At 47.4% G+C, this 17,488-nt stretch overlaps 1 non-coding gene and 1 pseudogene across 1 annotated transcript; one reads left to right on the forward strand and one right to left on the reverse strand.

Annotated features, from left to right (window-relative positions):
• Positions 1-5,944: 5,944 nt before the first annotated feature.
• Positions 5,945-10,498, reverse strand: LOC104666359 (annotated as a pseudogene).
• Positions 10,499-13,294: 2,796 nt separating this feature from the next.
• On the forward strand, positions 13,295-13,399 carry LOC115900215. The gene has a single exon (XR_004059883.1). It is a non-coding gene; the product is annotated as a small nucleolar RNA U13 (small nucleolar RNA).
• The last annotated feature ends 4,089 nt before the right edge of the window (positions 13,400-17,488 follow it).

Here is a 17,488-nt window from a genome sequence, read left to right on the forward strand (position 1 = left end):
AGAATGAAAAAACCAGCACACATGCGGGAAGGCTGGGGAAGGGATTTGATTATATATTTAAGTGATTGAGTTCAGTTCTCTCTCATTTCCTGGGCAATAGTTCTCTGTTTTTTTCAGATTATTCTGATCATTTCAAATTAAAGCAAAGACACATGATTAGTTCTCAAGTCCCGTGTTCTCATTAGGAAAAACAGAAAAACATGCAACTCTTTAACTGAACATGGTGAAAAACACTTTGTTAGAGGTCCTTTCATAGCGCCTTTGTCCAGATGTTTGGACTAAGGCCCCTGAGGGCATGGAGAGCCAGCCTGAAGGACAGAGTAGGATGTGCCTGCAGGGAAGGTCCTAGCTCACCAGAGACAGAAGAGGCGGACCCCCTTCTTCCAGGCCTTGGTCTTCTACATCCTAGCTCAGTGGTCATTTATTTGTCAGGCCCTTCATTTTACTGATTTAATCATGTGTTTAAGGCAGGGCGTGGTGGCTCACACCTGTAATCCCAGCACTCTGGGAGGCCGAGGTGGGCGGATCACCTGAGGTCGGGCGTTTGAGACCAGCCTGACCAACATGGAGAAACCCATCTCAACTAAAAAAAAAAAAAAGCCCGACAGGGTGGCGCATGCCTGTAATCCCAGGTACTTGGGAGGGGGAGGGGGAGGCAAGAGAATAACTTGAACCCACGAGGTGGAGGTTGCAGTGAGTTGAGATCGTGCCATTGCACTCCAGCCTGGGCAACAAGAGCGAAATTCTGACTCAAAAATAATAATAATAATAATGTGTTTAAATAATTTATTTCATGTCTCTGCATCTTCACTCCATTTCTTTTCAAAGAAACAGATAAAAACAAAAATAAAACGTCATAGATCTGGGCTGGGCATGGTGGCTCACACCTGTGATCCCAGCACTTTGGAAGGCTGAGGTGGGTGGGTTATTTGAGGTCAGGAGTTTGAGACCAGCCTGGCCAACACGGTGAAACTCCATCTCTACTAAAAATGCAAAAAAAGTAGCCTGGTGTGGTGGCAGACACCTGTAGACCCAGGTCTTGGGAGGCTGAGGCAGGAGAATCGCTTGAGACCGGGAGGTGGAGGTTGCAGTGAGCTGAGATTGTGCCATTGCACTCCAGCCTGGGTGACACAGCGAGACTCTCTAAACAAACAAACAAACAAAGTCACAGTTCTACTTGACTCGGCAGCAGGCTTTAAAACCAGAGGCTTTAATTCTCCCAATTTCCTTATTTGTCAAAATGCAGAAGCCAATCTAAGTAAATCACCTAGGGCGGCAGCAAGCTACATAAGTTCACGGCCGAAATGTGGTATTTCTTCTGAATCTCTTTCTTTTCTTACAACATCAGAGAAATGCATAACAAATAGCACCAAACCCAGGGGCTCCACATTTATTACTCTTTCCGGAGGAAATAAATTCTCGCCACCATATTTCTCAATAGGAACCGACATGTAAGGAGAATGAATTTATTCATTCATGACCCATGTATTCAATCCTGATAAATATACTTTATTCTGGTCTTCAATAGCAAATATGACCGGAGAGCCAGAAGGTCAGCGGTCCTGCTCTGAGCTGTGCAGGTGGGGCTGTCTCTGGGTGGTGGGAGGGTCGGGTGGGTGTTTCTGACCTGGGCATCTTTGCCCAGAGGAGCAGAAGTGAACACACGCCCTCCCACAGGGCTTTTCTGCTGTCGTGGGTTGGCAGGACGGTTGTGGCTCCGTTTAGGGTCCACAGCTGCGCAATGAGCGAACTGAAGGGGCCTTTCTCAGGTAGTGGCGTCTGTAAATCAGTAGACGGCGCCCGAGGTCGCCGGGCCTGCCCTACGTGCGGGTCTTTCTGGTTGACTCCCCAGGCTCTTGCGTGGGGACTCCACTCTGAACACTGAACGCAGTTCCTCAATCTGAGACCTCCTCACTCTCGCAGAACGCACAGTTGCACACATGAGCCCCTCACCTGTCACAACCCACGCTCTCTCTTACACACCCTCCCACTCCCACCCACACCACCTCTCTCAGATGTATGCTCCAGAATTTTCTCTCTACCCACAGCCGCAGACGCCCCCACCGTACATGCAAATGTGCACACTCGGTGCGGTAGATTCCCACCTCCTGCACACGTGCACGCGTTTCCAGCCTTGCACTTTGTCTCACACGTTTTCTCACCTAGAGACCCCATTTCAGACACAAACCCTCTCGGCCTTCTCTCTTGCCTCCCAACCCCTTAAAACGAAAATCCTTTATTTCCTCCAGAATTTACTCTCTTCCTGGAATGCCCGTCTGTCTTCTGGCTGATCCTATAGGTCAGTCCTCTCCTGCCCCTTCGTTCCAACAGCTCCTTTCATGCCAGTTTTTGTCACCTGCCTCTTACCATGCTGAAGTGAAACTGATCTAGCCATCACAGCATGCCATAACTCAGGGGTCTGCAAACAATGGCCCCAGAAAGACTGTTTGTTTTCCCCCAGCTTTATCTGAGTATGCTTGAAAAGTAAACATTGTATATATTTAAAGTGGGCACCCAGATGTTTCACACACATTGTGAAATGATCACGGCAAACTAACACACGCATCATCTTATATTGTTACCGCTTTCTTTCTTTTTTGGAGGTGGGGTGGTTAAGGATGTTAAGATCTACTCTCAAGAAATTTCAGGTATACAATGGAGTGTTGTTACACGCTGTACATTTACATCATCAGAACTTACTCATCTTGTATAACTGAAACTTTATACCCATTAAACAACACCCCATTTTTTCCCACCCTTAATCTCTGGCAACCACTGTTCTATTTTCTGCTTCTATGAGTTTGATTATTTTAGATTCCAGATATAAGTGAGATCATGCAGTATTTATTTTTTTTTCTTGAGACAGAGTCTTGCTGTGTCTCCCAGGCTGGAGTGCAGTGGTGCCATCTTGGTTCACTGCAACCTCTGCCTCTTGCGTTCAAGCGATTCTGCCTCAGCCTCCCGAGTAGCTGGAACTACAGGCGTGCACCACCACAATCTATTTTTGTATTTTTAATAGAGATGGAGTTTCACCGTATTGGCCATGCTGGTCTCAAACTCCTGACCTCAGGTGATCCACCTGCCTCAGCCTCCCTAAGTGTTGGAATTACAAGGGTGAGCCACGGCACCAGGCCAAGATCATGTAGTATTAGTGTTTCTGTACTTGCTTATCTCACTTAGCACAACAGGTTCATCCAGGCTGTGGGAAATGACAGGATTTCCTTCTTTTTGGGGGCTGAATAATATTCCGTTGTGTAGACACGTTTCCCTCATCCATTCATCTGTGGATGGACGTTATTTTCCATAACGGCTGTACACTGTACAAATTTACATTTTTACTAACAGTGTACAGCATTCCCTTTCCCCCACATCCTCAATGAGAGGTGACAACATGCTAGCAGCCCTAGCTCTAGGCGCCTCCTCGGCCTCGGCGTCCACTCTGGCGGCGCTTTAGGAGCCCTTCAGCCTGCCAGGGCACTGTGGGAGCCCGTCTCCGGGCTGGCGGAGGCCAGAGCCGGCTCCCTCTGCTTGCGGGGAGGTGTGGACGGAGAAGCGCGGGCGGGAACCGGGGCTGCGTGGCTCTAGCCGACCAGCGCGAGTTCCGGGTGGGCCTGGGCTCGGCGGGCCCTGCACTTGGAGCAGCCTGCCGGCGCTGCCGGCCCTGGGCAGTGAGGGGCTTAGCACCAACGCCAGCAGCTGCAGAGGGTGCACCGGGTCCCCCAGCAGTGCCGGCCCGCCGGTGCTGCGCTTGAGTTCTCACCAGGCCTCAACTGCCTGCCCGCGGGGCAGGGCTCGAGACCTGCAGCCCGCCCTGCCCCAACGTGGGCTCCCGCGCGGCCCGAGCCGCCCCGACGAGCGCCGTCCCCTGCTCCGCGGCGCCCGGTCCCATCAACCACCAGGGCCTGAGGAGTACGAGTGCAGTGCAGTGCAGTGCAGTGCAGTGCAGTGCAGTGCATGGCGCAGCAGTGGCAGGCAACTCCGCCTGCCGCCCTAGCGAAAAACCACTAGGTGGAACTAGCTAGGCTCCTGCGTCTAGAGGGGATTTGGAGAACTTTTATGCCTAGCTAGGGGATTGTAAATGCACCAATCAGCACTCTGTGTCTAGCTCAGGGATTATAAACGCACCAATCAGCACCCTGTCAAAAATGGTCCAATGAACACTCTGTGAAGTGGGCCAATCAGCTCTCTGTGAAATGGACCAATCAGCTTTCTGTAAAATGGACCAATCAGCTCTCTACAAAATGGACCAATCAGCAGGATGTGGGTGGGGCCAGATAAGGGAATAAATGCAGGCTGCGGGCACCAGCTGCTGGCAACATGCTTGGGTTTTGTATTTGTAATGTGGTGGGGTTGTTCTTTGTCTGTTTGCAATGAATATAGTTGTTTAGTGACTGGGTCTGGGACTGTTTTTATGAGCTGTAACAGTCTTCAGGAAGGTTTGCAGCATTGCCTTTGAAAACAGTGAGAGCAAGAATCCAGTAGAACGAAAAAACTGCGGAAACATCTGAAAGAACTCCAGACTCGCCATCTTTAAGAACTGTGACAGTTTTACCGCAAGGGTCTGTGGCTTAATTTCTTGAAGTCACTAAGACCGAGAACCCACCAATTACGGACACAACACTTGTTATCTTCTTTTGGATGATAGCCGTTCTAACAGGTATGAGATGATATCTCATAGAGGTTTTGATTTTTGATTTGCATTTCCTTAATGATTAGTGCTGTTTAGCACTTTTTCTTACACCCGTTGGGCATTTATATGTCTTTTGATAAATATCTGGTTAGGTGCTTTGCCCATGTTGAATCAGGTGATTTGTTTTTGACTACTGTGTTGCGTGAGTTCCGTATATATTCTGGATATTGCAGCCTCATGAGTTGTGCAGTTTGCAAATACCTTCTGCTAGTCTGTAGGCTGCTTGAATGTCGTTTTCCTCTGTCGTGCAGAAGCTTTTTAGTTGGACGCAACCCCACTTGTCTGTGTATTGTCTGTGCTTTTGGTGCTGTATCCAAAAACATTGCCCAGACCAACATCAGGAAGCTTTTCCCCTGTTTTCTTCTCGTAGTTTCATGTTTTCAGGTCTTACATTGAAGTCTCTAATCCATTTTGAATTGCTTTGGAATATGCAGAGGAAGCGCTTGAAAAAGCACTAGGTTCAGCAGATCCTTCCTGTGGGGAACTGCCTTGGGATTACAGCAGGATTGCTTGGTCCCCAGCATGCGTCTCTGCAGTGAGCAGGGCTGTGTCAGCGTGGCTGGGGGGGTGGGGGGAGCATGGCACTGAGGACTCCACGTGGGAAAAGGGAGGAGGAAGATTTAGCCAATCAGGGTCAGGTTATTACCAGGAGAACACTTGAGACAAAACAGTCCATCCCCCTGAGGGGGATTCTCATTGTTAATGTAGATGATACACACATCCAAGAAAATGTCACCTACACTGATACATGGTGGTGAAAACGTTTCTTTTCGGTTCTGAATAGGACGTAGGCATTTCTCCAGTTGTCTGTTCAAATACACATGCACACACACGTTTTTACTAGGAATAAAATCTATTGCACTGGTATCATTTAGTAAATCACATAATCCATTAGGTGATCTCCAAATGTTTAACTCATAACTTCCATAATACATTAATTTGAACTTACAGAAATAAAAAGGAAAGCATTTGGAAATGGATCCCAGAATATAGAACGTTTGTATAGGAAACGACATATAGAACATAAGGTTCAATGAGATGGTGACAATAACACTTAGGGCTCAATTTGTAATCTAATCAAATTACATTAATTATAATCATGAAATGTCCAATATTACTCTCCTATGACTTCGTATAGTGCAGACAAGCAGAAACTTCCTACACCACCAAGTAATTCAGAAAATTACTGTTTCTTTGCAGCTAGTGTTTTATTTGGCCTCAGGATGGCCTGAAGCATTACGGTGGCTGGGTTCATTACAAGGCAGATAGGACACCCTGATCACTGTTAGGTGTAATTGAAGGAGCCAAGAAAGGGCTCAGGGGCTCTTCAGCAGAGACTCTCCTGAATGTATAGATGTGGGATCCACCCTTTTCAGTGGATGGTTTTTCTGCAGACTCTCAGGTCCCATTCCATGCCTGTTCCCATGTCCACCTCCCAGTAGTGGTGGCCACAGATGAAGCAAGGGGAGCCCAGGACACACACGGACAAACGGAATCTCTGAGCAAGGTCTTGCCGATTCGGTCTGCTGCGCCCAGATTGGATGCTCCTGAGTCATCAGAAATGAGGGGGAAGTTGCTGGCCGTGTGGGCATCCAAGGTCACATCGGTTGTGACAAGAAAAACAGGTCACCTACTCAGCAAATGGACAGAAGCCAAGTCCATGTCTCCCATCTACTTCAAAGTCCCAAATATCTCTTGACTTCAGTTACTTTAATTCTGCTGCTTATCCTGAACTCAAAACTTTTTATGAAGGCCGGGCGCGGTGGCTCAAGCCTGTAATCCCAGCACTTTGGGAGGCCGAGACGGGTGGATCACGAGGTCAGGAGATCGAGACCATCCTGGCTAACACGGTGAAACCCCGTCTCTACTAAAAATACAAAAACTAGCCAGGCAAGGTGGCGGGCGCCTGTAGTCCTAGCTACTCGGGAGGCTGAGGCAGGAGAATGGCGTAAACCCAGGAGGTGGAGCTTGCAGTGAGCTGAGATCTGGCCACTGCACTCCAGTCCAGGCGACAGAGCGAGACTCCGCCTCAAAAAAAAAAAAAAAAAAAAAACTTTTTATGAGGCAACTTCCCTGACTAGTTCCAATTCTCTCAGGTATGCTTGGTGGAAATACCTGACACTTTTTTTTTTTTTTTTTTTTTTTTTTTTTTTTTTTTTTTTGAGACAGTTTCACTCTGTCACCCAGGCTGGAGTGCAGTGGCATGATCTCGGCTGACTGCAACGTCTGCCTCCCGGGTTCAAGCAATTATCCCACCTCAGCCTCCTGAGTAACTGGTATTACAGGCATGCGCCACACATCTGGCTAATTTTTGCGTTTTTAGTAGAGAACAGGTTTCACCATGTCGGCCAGGATGGTCTCGAACTCCCAACCTCAGGTGACCCACTGGCCTCAGCCTCCTAAGGTGCTGGGATTACAGGCATGAGTTGCCATGCCTGGCTAGTGATACCTCTTATTCACAGTAGAAATTTTTGTTGTACTCTCTGTCATGTGTTTGCTTCATTGGACTTTTCTTCATTTAGAGTGGAGGGTCTGTGAAGGCAGACATCATGACCCTCTTTCTACCAGTTTGATGCATGAACAAATGATAATTAAGACAATGCAAGTGACCAATATTAAATGAAATATTTCTCTTTCCACATTTTATTGCTCCAATTTAAATAGTCCCTAGAGCATAATTCCAGCTTTTTGTTTTCCATGTTTGTAAACAAATTATGCACAGTTTTGACAGCAGGTGGTCTATCTCTGTAGCTGATGGTGTGATGACAGAGGTACCAGTCCTGGACATTAAGAGAATCCAAGGCCAAGGGGAGGAAGGGGGCCTAGATGGAAGAATGGTTTCCATCCTACATGGGCGGTGAGGCCTTAAGCAAAACAATGGTAAATTTAAAAGCCAAGAGAAAGGTATTTGAAACTTGTTAACCATCAGTGACTGTAGGGGAAAGGGGCAGCAAATACAAAGGTGTATAATTTAAGGCATTGGGTATGTGGCTGAGAGTTGAAGCCACCAATGTTCATGGAGGAAGAAAGGAAGGGAAGCAGTATAATTTGGCCTAGAGAAAATTTGTCAGGCCATGCGTGGGGGCTCATGCCTCTAATCCCAGCACTTTGGGAGGCCAAGGCAGACGGGTCACTTGAGGTCAGGAGTTCAAGACCAGCCTGGCCAACATGGTGAAACTCTCCTAAAAATACAAAAATTAGCTGGGTGTGGTGGTGGGCGCCTGTAGTCTTAGCTACCTGGGAGGCTGAGGCATGAGAATCACTTGAACCCAGGAGGCAGAGGCTGCAGTGAGCCGAGATCGTGCCTCTGCCCTCCAGCCTAGGCGAGAGAGCAAGACTCCATCTCAAAAAACAAAAACGCCACCAGTTGCGGTGGCTCACGCCTGTAATCCCAGCACTTTTTGAGGGTGAGGCAGGTGGATCACCTGAGGTCAGGAGTTCCAGAGCAGGCTGGTCAACCTGGTGAAACCGTGTGTCTACTGAAAATACAAAAATTAGCTGGGCATGGCAGTGGACACCTATAATTCCAGCTACTCAGGAGGCTGAGGCAGGAGAATCACTTGAACCCAGGAGGCGGAGATTATAATGAGCCTGGATCATGCCACTGCACTCCTGCCTGGGTGATAGAGCAAACTCCGTCTCAAAAAAAAAAAAAAAAAGAAAAACATTGTCCAGAACATTGTGAAAAAAAATCTACAGAACATGTTATCCTTCAAGTGAAAAAAAATGAATATGTTCACCAATGTGGATTTTATAGATTACAATAAGACATCAGGGGATTGATTGTTGTTTAGTGGTAAATTAGTGAAAGAAATGAGTTGAGTGGAAATAGACAAGGAAGGAGGAAGGGGGCGCCAAACAAAATGTGGGCAGAGTGAATCTGTCCTCCATGTTTCAGTAGAGAGGCAGTCAGGTGTTGGTAGGTGGATGAGGGGAGATCATGAGTGTCGGGGAAGATACCGTGCAGGAGCCAGCAATGTCGGGACATCATAGGAGCCCACTGCCATTTATAGGTGTAGTTCTTTGCCCAGGCTGACCGCGATCTCTTCATTTAAATGTCCCTTCCCTCCGGTGTTATGCAGTCTGATAGTATTTCGTGGAGCCAGGGCCACTGTTGAAGCCCATGGGGCACAGATGAGGAGACCAGAGTCTGCAACTCGCCTCACACAGGAACAAACACCGCAGGTGCTTGGTTCCAAACTCTTCCCAGCCCTGGGGTGAGGTTGCTTGGTGCAATAGGTGCCAGCATTCACTGCATGTTAGAATTATCAGGGCAATCTTAATATCAGAGTCCTGGGAACCTCAGCTAGAAAGAAATTCAAATTCAGTTGCTCTATGTTTCTTGCTGCTCAGCAAAGTTCCCAATGAAAGGATACCGATCCTGAGATCTCCCAGTTCAGAATTTGCATTCTAACAAGATCCCCAGGTAATTGGAGCACAGTAAGATTTAAGAAATCCCTTGTCTGGGCCATGACCTGGACATCGATAATTTTTCTTGGGGATCACCAGGTGATTCTGTAAATTATCAGGGCTGAGACTGATGCTGGAGGAACATGTTAATTTTAGGTGCCAGACAGCAGCTAATCACCATAAGGAATGGGAAGCTAATACACAAGTGATTTTTTTGGCCTGGTCGTAGGAAGGGGACAGGGTACACAGATTTCCTTACCGTGGAACTTCCACATCCTTGAATTTATCTGTAGAAATCTTCAGTTTGGGCTCCAGTTCCTTCATGTGAGAAAACAACCTCCTCAGTTGCTGATTGGACATGGTTTTCTTCTTGGACACCGTGGAACAGCAATAGTAAAATAGCTCCTGCCCATGGGGGCTCCATCTGCAGTGAATTGATGCACTTGAGGCAGATGGTGCATCCACACTCCAGGGACACTGGTTTTTCTAGGTAGGCTGCACAGACGGGACAGCTGCTTGCTTCTTGTAAGAGTCCAGCCATAGTCACTGCCAGAGGGAAAGTGAACAAGGGAATGAATTTCCATGAGTTGAAAGCCTGTTCATTGTGACAAGTGACAACCTTTCCATGCTAAGAGGTATTGTGTTCTAGCTATCATCCCTCAAACAAAACCATGAGTACAAATGCTCAAGCACTTGCCCCTGTCTTCAGAAATTTGAAGTTCTGTTGGGAAAGAGAGTCACAAGTCATCACTATGCTCCGAGCTGAGGTGGAGGAAGGGTCCGTTCTGGTAACCTAGCAGCTGTGCCAGCAGATGCACCTGAGCCCATGACACAGGAGCAGCCATGTGAAATGCATTGAGCTGGAGTAATTTCACCACCTTCTGGGGGAGCCCAAGCAAGAGATTAACATATGAATTAGGAGCCAGGCAGGGTAGCTCACATGTGTAATCCCAGCACTTTGGGAGGCTGAGGTAGGAGGATCCTTTGAGCCCAGGAGTTTGAGATAAGCCTGGACAACATAGGAAGTGACCCCATCTCTACAAAAACTGCAAAAATTAGCAGTGAGCAGAGATCACACCATGTCACTTCAACCTGGGCAACAGAGTAAGACCCTGTCTCACCAAAAAAAAAAAAAAATTACATCCTTCTTGCAGCCTTGAAACTGAATAACAAAGTGGCTGCCACCATTCCTAGAGTGAGGGGATCCAGGGTGACTTTTTCAACACGGAGGCAGCCCTCAGACAGCCTTTGTTGAATTCATTAATTACTAATTTCTTTCATTCATTTTCCTAGGTCATAACCCCCATTTCTAAACATCTGAGAAAGAAAAACAAAACACAGAGACGTGGACTTACCTCTTCTGCTGGAAGCTCCTCTGTCTTCCAGCTGCTTCCACCAAGAGCTTTAGACTCCAGGCACTGTGCTTTTGGCCACTGAGATCTGCTGCCTTACTCTGTATAACATTCCCAAGTACCTACAATTCTTCAGTGGGGTTTCTACCCAGCCAGTGAGGCTCTAGGCACTGTGCTCTTGTTCACTTGGATATGCTACCTCTTTCTATTGCCACATATAAAGGCAGGTATTTGCCCACACACCAGTCTGCTGGGTTTTCAGTGCAACCCAAACTGCAAGGTCTTGCTAGAGCCCAACTCAGATTCAGGTGACTTGTTCTGCAAATGGTGCAAAAGAGTATCGGAAGTTTGAACTGTGAATAAATTAGTAAGAACTTCTCTGGAATTCTGCCAGCGACATGTCACCAATTGTCTTTCTTGAAACACATTTTGGGAGGAGGTTGCTTCCAGGATCTGAGAGTAGCAACTGAGGAATCAGCACAATCTATTGCTGGCCCCACACAGTGGGTCAGAAAAATCCACAACTGGCCACACAACCGAGTTCATCCAGAACAGCCATCAATGGAAGGTACTGTGGAAAAGTAGTGGAACATCCAGTCATCATGATTCTAGTTGGATCAGTTTCCCATTTTTAAGACGAAACTGTCCTATTTACTGTCCCTGTAGTTTTCTTTCTCAGAATATTATGAACTAAGAGTCATGGAGAAGGCAGCTTTTTCAGACTGACTTATCTCACTGAGCAATATACATTGACTGCTAGCACCTGACTTTGAGATCACTTTCATGGACCCCAATTCCCCTTCCCAGCCTTTCCTTGCAAGGCCTCATGTTGGCTCTGGTGGAGCTTCTTCCCATCTGCCCAGGCCCTTCAGACGTACCCCAGTGGCAGCAAGGCGTCCACCAAGGACACCACAAGCCTCTTGAACTGAAGTCTTGCAGCTCCAGCCCAACTTGAAATTTCCCGGTAACCATTCAGCCACTACCCAGCCAGTACTGGGAGTCTTTGATAGACAGCAGCATGCAGCCCCCACCTCTGACTGCTCTTTCCGGTTTGGAGATCTGGTAGCTCAGCTCTAGCTCCAGCTTCAACCTCCACTGTAGGGACTAACTGCCAGGACAGCCCAACAGAGTCAGCTTTGGAGGTTAGTCATCTGCAAATTCTGTCTTGGACACTGCTCCCCCAGCACCCAGATGGTCTTTACCATATCTCCTTTATCACCCTGGTTCCCCCACTGCCTCTGGCTCTGCATCTGCTGCCTGTGCTCCTAGCACTGGGAACAGTGTTCAGCCCCACATTGAGCAGCCCTGCTCCACATTGGGCAGCACAAGCCCAGCTCCTTGAGGCTGGCAGTTTCAGTAGCACCCATGGCTCTGGGAGCAGAGAAGCGACCCCAGATCTGAGTTCCAACTTTGTGTCACTCAGCAGCACAGCAGGACGGAAAGGGGCCCGAGGACCACACACCCCATGGGGGAAGTTTCGAACAGGTGGGGCTCCCCTAGCTGGAGAACTCCTTGGTGACCTAGGGACCCAGTGCTGGAGACAATTGCCTCTTTGGAGGCACTGTTGCCCCTCCTTTGAGTCACACCCCGGAGAATCACTCAAGCAGAAACCTCTAATTCTAACTTGGGGGCCCAGGGCTGCCCCTGGCTTCAAGTCCGGGCCAGGATCTGACCCTAGCAACCTTGCTTCTCTGGGCGTGGAGAAGAGAAACCTCAATTCTACGGTCTCCCAGTACCCTGTCGAGGGTTGTGCTGGTCACAGAACTCCAGGGCCATCCACCAGCTCATCCTCCTCAGGATCAGGATCCACTCACTTGGGGTCCAAGAGAGGAATGCAAGACTCGGAGGAAACCTTCCTGGAGCCAGCATCCATCTGCCTCAGACCTTGCTGAACTGAACAAAGGAGGACAGATGGAGAAATAAAGACAAAAGACAAAAGAGTGTATTTGGAAGAAGGGGTCAGGGGGCTCTTTGCTTCTAGTGAACAAGGGCCCTGAGCTTCTAGAGCCCTTAGTGTTTGTTGAGTAAAGGAGATAGGGAGAAGGGAGTGGTTGTCAATCAGCTGCTTGATTTAGTGCAGGCCTGCATGACTGCTTTCTTTGAACAGCAGGCTCTAGATGTCCCAGTACATAACCTCAAGGAGCACGGTGCCAGGGAATGATTGCCCTCACCATACCTTCTGGAGGCAGGTGCCAGTGTGAGTTTGCCCACATCCTGTATTCATGATAAACAGCTTGCTGTTTAATCATATAGCCTCCAGTGGAATGCTGAGTTGGTCACGACCGTCAGGTCTTCGGCTCCCAACATCCATCATCCTCCCAGGAGGTACCTTGTGCGAGTACCATTTAAAAAAATTTTTCCTTTTTATTTGTACAAGTTTATGGGATACATGTGTACTTTTGTTACAGGCATAGATTGTGCAGTGATCAAGTAGGGGCTTCTAGGGCATCCATTACCAGAGTAATGAACATTGAATTTATTAAGTAATTCCCCATCATCCTTTGCCTCCCACCCCCTCACCCTTCTGACTCTTTGTTAGCTATCATCCCACTCTCCATCCATGTGAAATTGCTCAGTGAGCTCACAGAGACACAGATAATTAACTAAGTAGACTTAGTGGCATGCAGAGAAAAAGTAATGTACATAGTTGATAAAAGGATGATTTCTAGAGTTTGACAATGTTACCTACTGAGGGACACTGAAATTTTTCAATTTGATTTGTAGAACGTGATTTTTATGGCTGTCCCAAGCAATTGTTACAGCAGCACCTAGAAGTGTCTGATGACTCTGAACTAGCAGAAGTGCATGGGTATGCCATTTCACATCAAGAATGGAAGTTTAGATCCTTCTGTAGTTCATAAGCACGATGACTGGATTTTTCACCAGCACATGTGAAATATGCCTTCCCAAAACCTTGTTACAACATCAGCGCATTACCAATCTAACAACAAAAAATAGAAGGAACGTTTTCTTCTCACATGTTGACTGTGTGTGTCCACACTATGAACTACATATGATGGGGCAGGTCCTTTTCCCCTGTAACTTGTTTTTACAAACACAATATAATAGTGTGGAGGGAGTGATTCTGTTTTTGAAACAAAACAGGTGCTCATAAATCACACCCTTGTACATGAAAACTACACGTCTGGATGGGAGCGGTGGGAACCCACAGAGAGGCTGCTGTTCACTTGAAAATTCCATGATGACCTGTCCCCATGGCCATGCACTGATTAGCATCTTCCCTTCCATTTCAGCTGTCACCCTGTGAGTGGAAGAGTTCATGTTAGCAGTTGGAAATTTGAGAGACTTCTACATAGAGTCCTCTGAGATGGGAAATCTGAAATGCTGTGGATACACAGGTTCCTGTAAGAGGAGAGGAACTTTCCCCCACCCCTGCAGGGCCTAGGGAGGCATGAGAAGTTTGTAGAAACTGAGTCTTGGTGAGGAAGGATGTGAGCAGAAAGGTGCCTGCTCTGTGCAGCTGCAGTCACTACCCCATCTTAGGCAGGCCTGAGTTCACCCTGATCACATTGCTGTCGGAATTAAGATTCACGAGAAAGTGAAGGTCACTATCTTCAGTCATCCACTGAAGCACCTGCCCAGATGCCACATCCCCAGCTAATTCCTATTCATGTTCATCCAGGCTTGGTCAGTGGAAGGGAAGTTTATTCCTGGCACAGCCATCATGTAGCAGTTGGTTTGAATGTCCTTAGTTGTAAGCCAGCTTGGGAGCCAGGCTGACCACTGGGAACTTGGAGTAGTCAACTGGCCAGGAAGGCTCATCATGAGGCTGCCAACAGTGAAGATGCTGGGGGAGGAGGGCACACTATTGAACTTGACTTTCGCAGAGGCTTGGTTTGGAAGAAACTGTCATATTTTGGGTCAGGGATGAAAACCTAGAGGAAAGAAGTTGTGTTAAGATTTGAGGTTCTCAGGCCGGGTGCAGTGGCTCAAGCCTGTAATCCCAGCACTTCGGGAGGCCGAGACGGGCGGATCACGAGGTCAGGAGATAGAGACTATCCTGGCTAACACGGTGAAACCCCGGCTCTACTAAAAAATACAAAAAACTAGCTGGGCGAGGTGGCGGGTGCCTGTAGTCCCAGCTACACGGGAGGCTGAGGCAGGAGAATGGCGTAAACCTGGGAGGCGGAGCTTGCAGTGAGCTGAGATCCGGCCACTGCACTCCAGCCCGGGTGACGGCGCGAGACTCCGTCTCAAAAAAAAAAAAAAAAAGATTTAAGGTTCTCTGGAATCAACCACATCTTCCAAAATGTTATAGGTGTGAACCATGTGCACCCAGCCCAGATATGTTCCATGAGAGGGAAAGGATCATCCCATGTAAAGAATGAAGTGAGTCTCTTTCACTTCCCTAAAGCCATGCAAGCTCATTGTCTGCATTCAACCACTACCAAGAGTCCGGCTTGTTTTTTGGAACATTTAATGAGTGAATACTAGCATACTTAGAAGGAACTAGTCTATTTAAGACTTTACCTGAGTTCAATCATGTTCAGCCTTAAAGCATAACAGAGACCACATTAGCTTTTGAACCTCTCAAAACCAGGCACTGAGGCATACAGAGGTCTATACAACATGGCCAGGTACATAGAGCTCCTCAGTGGGATTTGAACCCAGCCAGTGAGGTTCCAGGCGCTGTGCTCTTGCTCACTGGGATACGTAGTCTCTATTGCCTCAAATAAAGGCAGGTATTTTCCCACACATCAGTCTGCTGGGTTTTCAGTGCAACCCAAACTGCAAGCTCTTTCTAGAGCCCAACTTAGATTCAGGTGGCTTCCTGTGGAGATGCTTGAACAGGGGCTCCAAAGTTTGAACTCTGACTAAATTACTAAGAATTTCTCTATGGAATTCTGGCAGCAAGATACCACCAGTTGTCTTTCCTGTTATACATTTGGGAGCATGTTCCCTCCAGGATCAGAGAGTAGTACCTGAAACGTCAGCACAGTCTATTCTATTGCTGGACCAACGCAGTGGGTCAGAAAAGTCCACAACTGGCCACACAGCCAAGTTCATCCAGATAAGCAGTCAGTGGAAGGTACTGTGGAAAGTCAGTGGAGTTCATTCAATCATCACGATTCTAGTTGGATCAGTGTCCCATGTTTAAGACAAAACTGTTCTATTTACTATCTCTAGTTTTCTTTCTCAGAATATTATGCACTCAGTCATTGAGAAGGCAGGTTTTTCAGACTGACTTATCTCACTGAGCAATATACATTGACTGCCAGCCCCTGACTTTGAGGTCACCCCCATGGACACCACTCCACCTTCCCAGCCTCTCCTTGCAAGGCCTTATGTTGGCCCCAGTGTGAGCTGCTTCCTGTTACATGCATCCGTATAGGAGACCACCTGAGCAGACTTAGTGTGAGCAACAAGGTTGTTTATTCACTTGGGTGCAAGTGGGCTGAGTCCGGGTCAGCAAAGGGTGGTGAGATTATCATTGGTTCTTACAGGTTTGGGATAGGTGGTGGAGTCAGGAGCAGTTTTTTTGTGTGTGGGCAGGGGATGGATGTGCATTCTCAAAGGGGGAGAGGATGTTACAAAGTACATTCACAAGGGCGAGGAGGGTGTATTGTCTCAAGAGCAGGCAGGTATGTTATAAAGTACATTTGCAAAGATGGGAAATATTGCAAAGTACATTATCACAAGAGCGGGGGAATGTCACGATGGCTTGACCATGGTGCAGCGAGCTCAGAAGACCTTGCATTCCTGTCTTTTTATGTTAATCATGAAGAAATAAAATGAGATAAAGTAATGAAAACTTGGGGTGAAAAATTTGGGAGCCTAATGGAGGGGTGATGGGCAACGTTTCTGAGGGCTGATTTGAGTAGGATTAAGGGTGGCATGGGAACCTAAAGTGGGAGAGATTGGACTGAAGTAAGATTTTGGGGTAAGGGGCGATATTGTGGGGTTGTTAAAAGCAGCATTTGTCATATAGAGTGATTAGTGATAGCCTAGAGGCGGTTTCGTAGGAATTGAGAGATTAATGGGAAGACACAAGGCCTGAATAAGAGAAGGAGGAAGATAGGTATTAGAGGACTAATGATTGGAAGAAGCCAGGATACCAAGTTAGAGTGGCCAGGTGGGTCCAGCATAATTAGTTGCCCAATTAGTGAGTTTTGAGCTCTGTCTTTGAGTTTTTTGATGTTAGTATGTACCAGGCCAGATTGATTTCAGTGAAAACAACACTCTTCATTAAGAAATACACAGAGTCCTCCTTTTTCAGCAGTGAGTAAATCGAGGCCTCGGTGGTTCTGGAAGACAACTGCAGCTAAAGAGTCAATCTGGGCTTGGAGGATAGTACAGTTTGTGATATATCTGTAATGCTAGCAGAGGAGTCATTAGAGAGGCTGCAGGATGTTGTGACAGAGATTGAGGTGCCTGCTATTCCAATTCCAAGTACAATAGTGGAGGCAGAAAGTCCTAGACCCACAAGTAAAGGGATTAGTGGGATGATTCTTTTTATTGTGTTGGTATCATGAGGGAGACAGGCAGTTGTTCATTCCGATCTGCAAGCTGGATTCTGGGGTAAGGAAGACTAGAGTACATGTGCCCGTTCTGTTGGCAGGTAGGCACATGTAGGTGGAGGAGCCACATAAAAGGAAGAGACCTTGTGTCAGGCAGAACTGGAAATGTAAAGTGAAAAGGTGAGAGGGTGTACTGAAAGAGGAGTCCTGCACCCCAAATCCTAGAGATCCAGCAAGGGCAGCAGCTATTAGAGGTTGTAATGGGGATTGATGATGCAACTGCATACAGGGAGAGGTTCAGTTCTCACGGTGTATGAGAAAGCGCATGGTGTCTATAACCTTTCACAGCTCTTCATGGGGCTGGGTATAAGCAAACAAGAGGAGGGGCCAGGAGGAGAGTCAGACGAGCAGGGGGAGGGTAGTCAAGGATGGAGTGAGATGCAGGGTACGTCCATATAAAAGTTTAAATCGACTATACCCTGTAGCTTCTCAAGGACAGGCTCTAATTCCAAGGAGGGCAGATGGTAAAGATACTGTCCAGTCTTTTTTAAGTTGGA

The sequence above is a fragment of the Rhinopithecus roxellana genome, chromosome 10 (assembly GCF_007565055.1).
Source record: "Rhinopithecus roxellana isolate Shanxi Qingling chromosome 10, ASM756505v1, whole genome shotgun sequence".
In the NCBI taxonomy this organism is placed as follows: Eukaryota; Metazoa; Chordata; class Mammalia; order Primates; family Cercopithecidae; genus Rhinopithecus; species Rhinopithecus roxellana.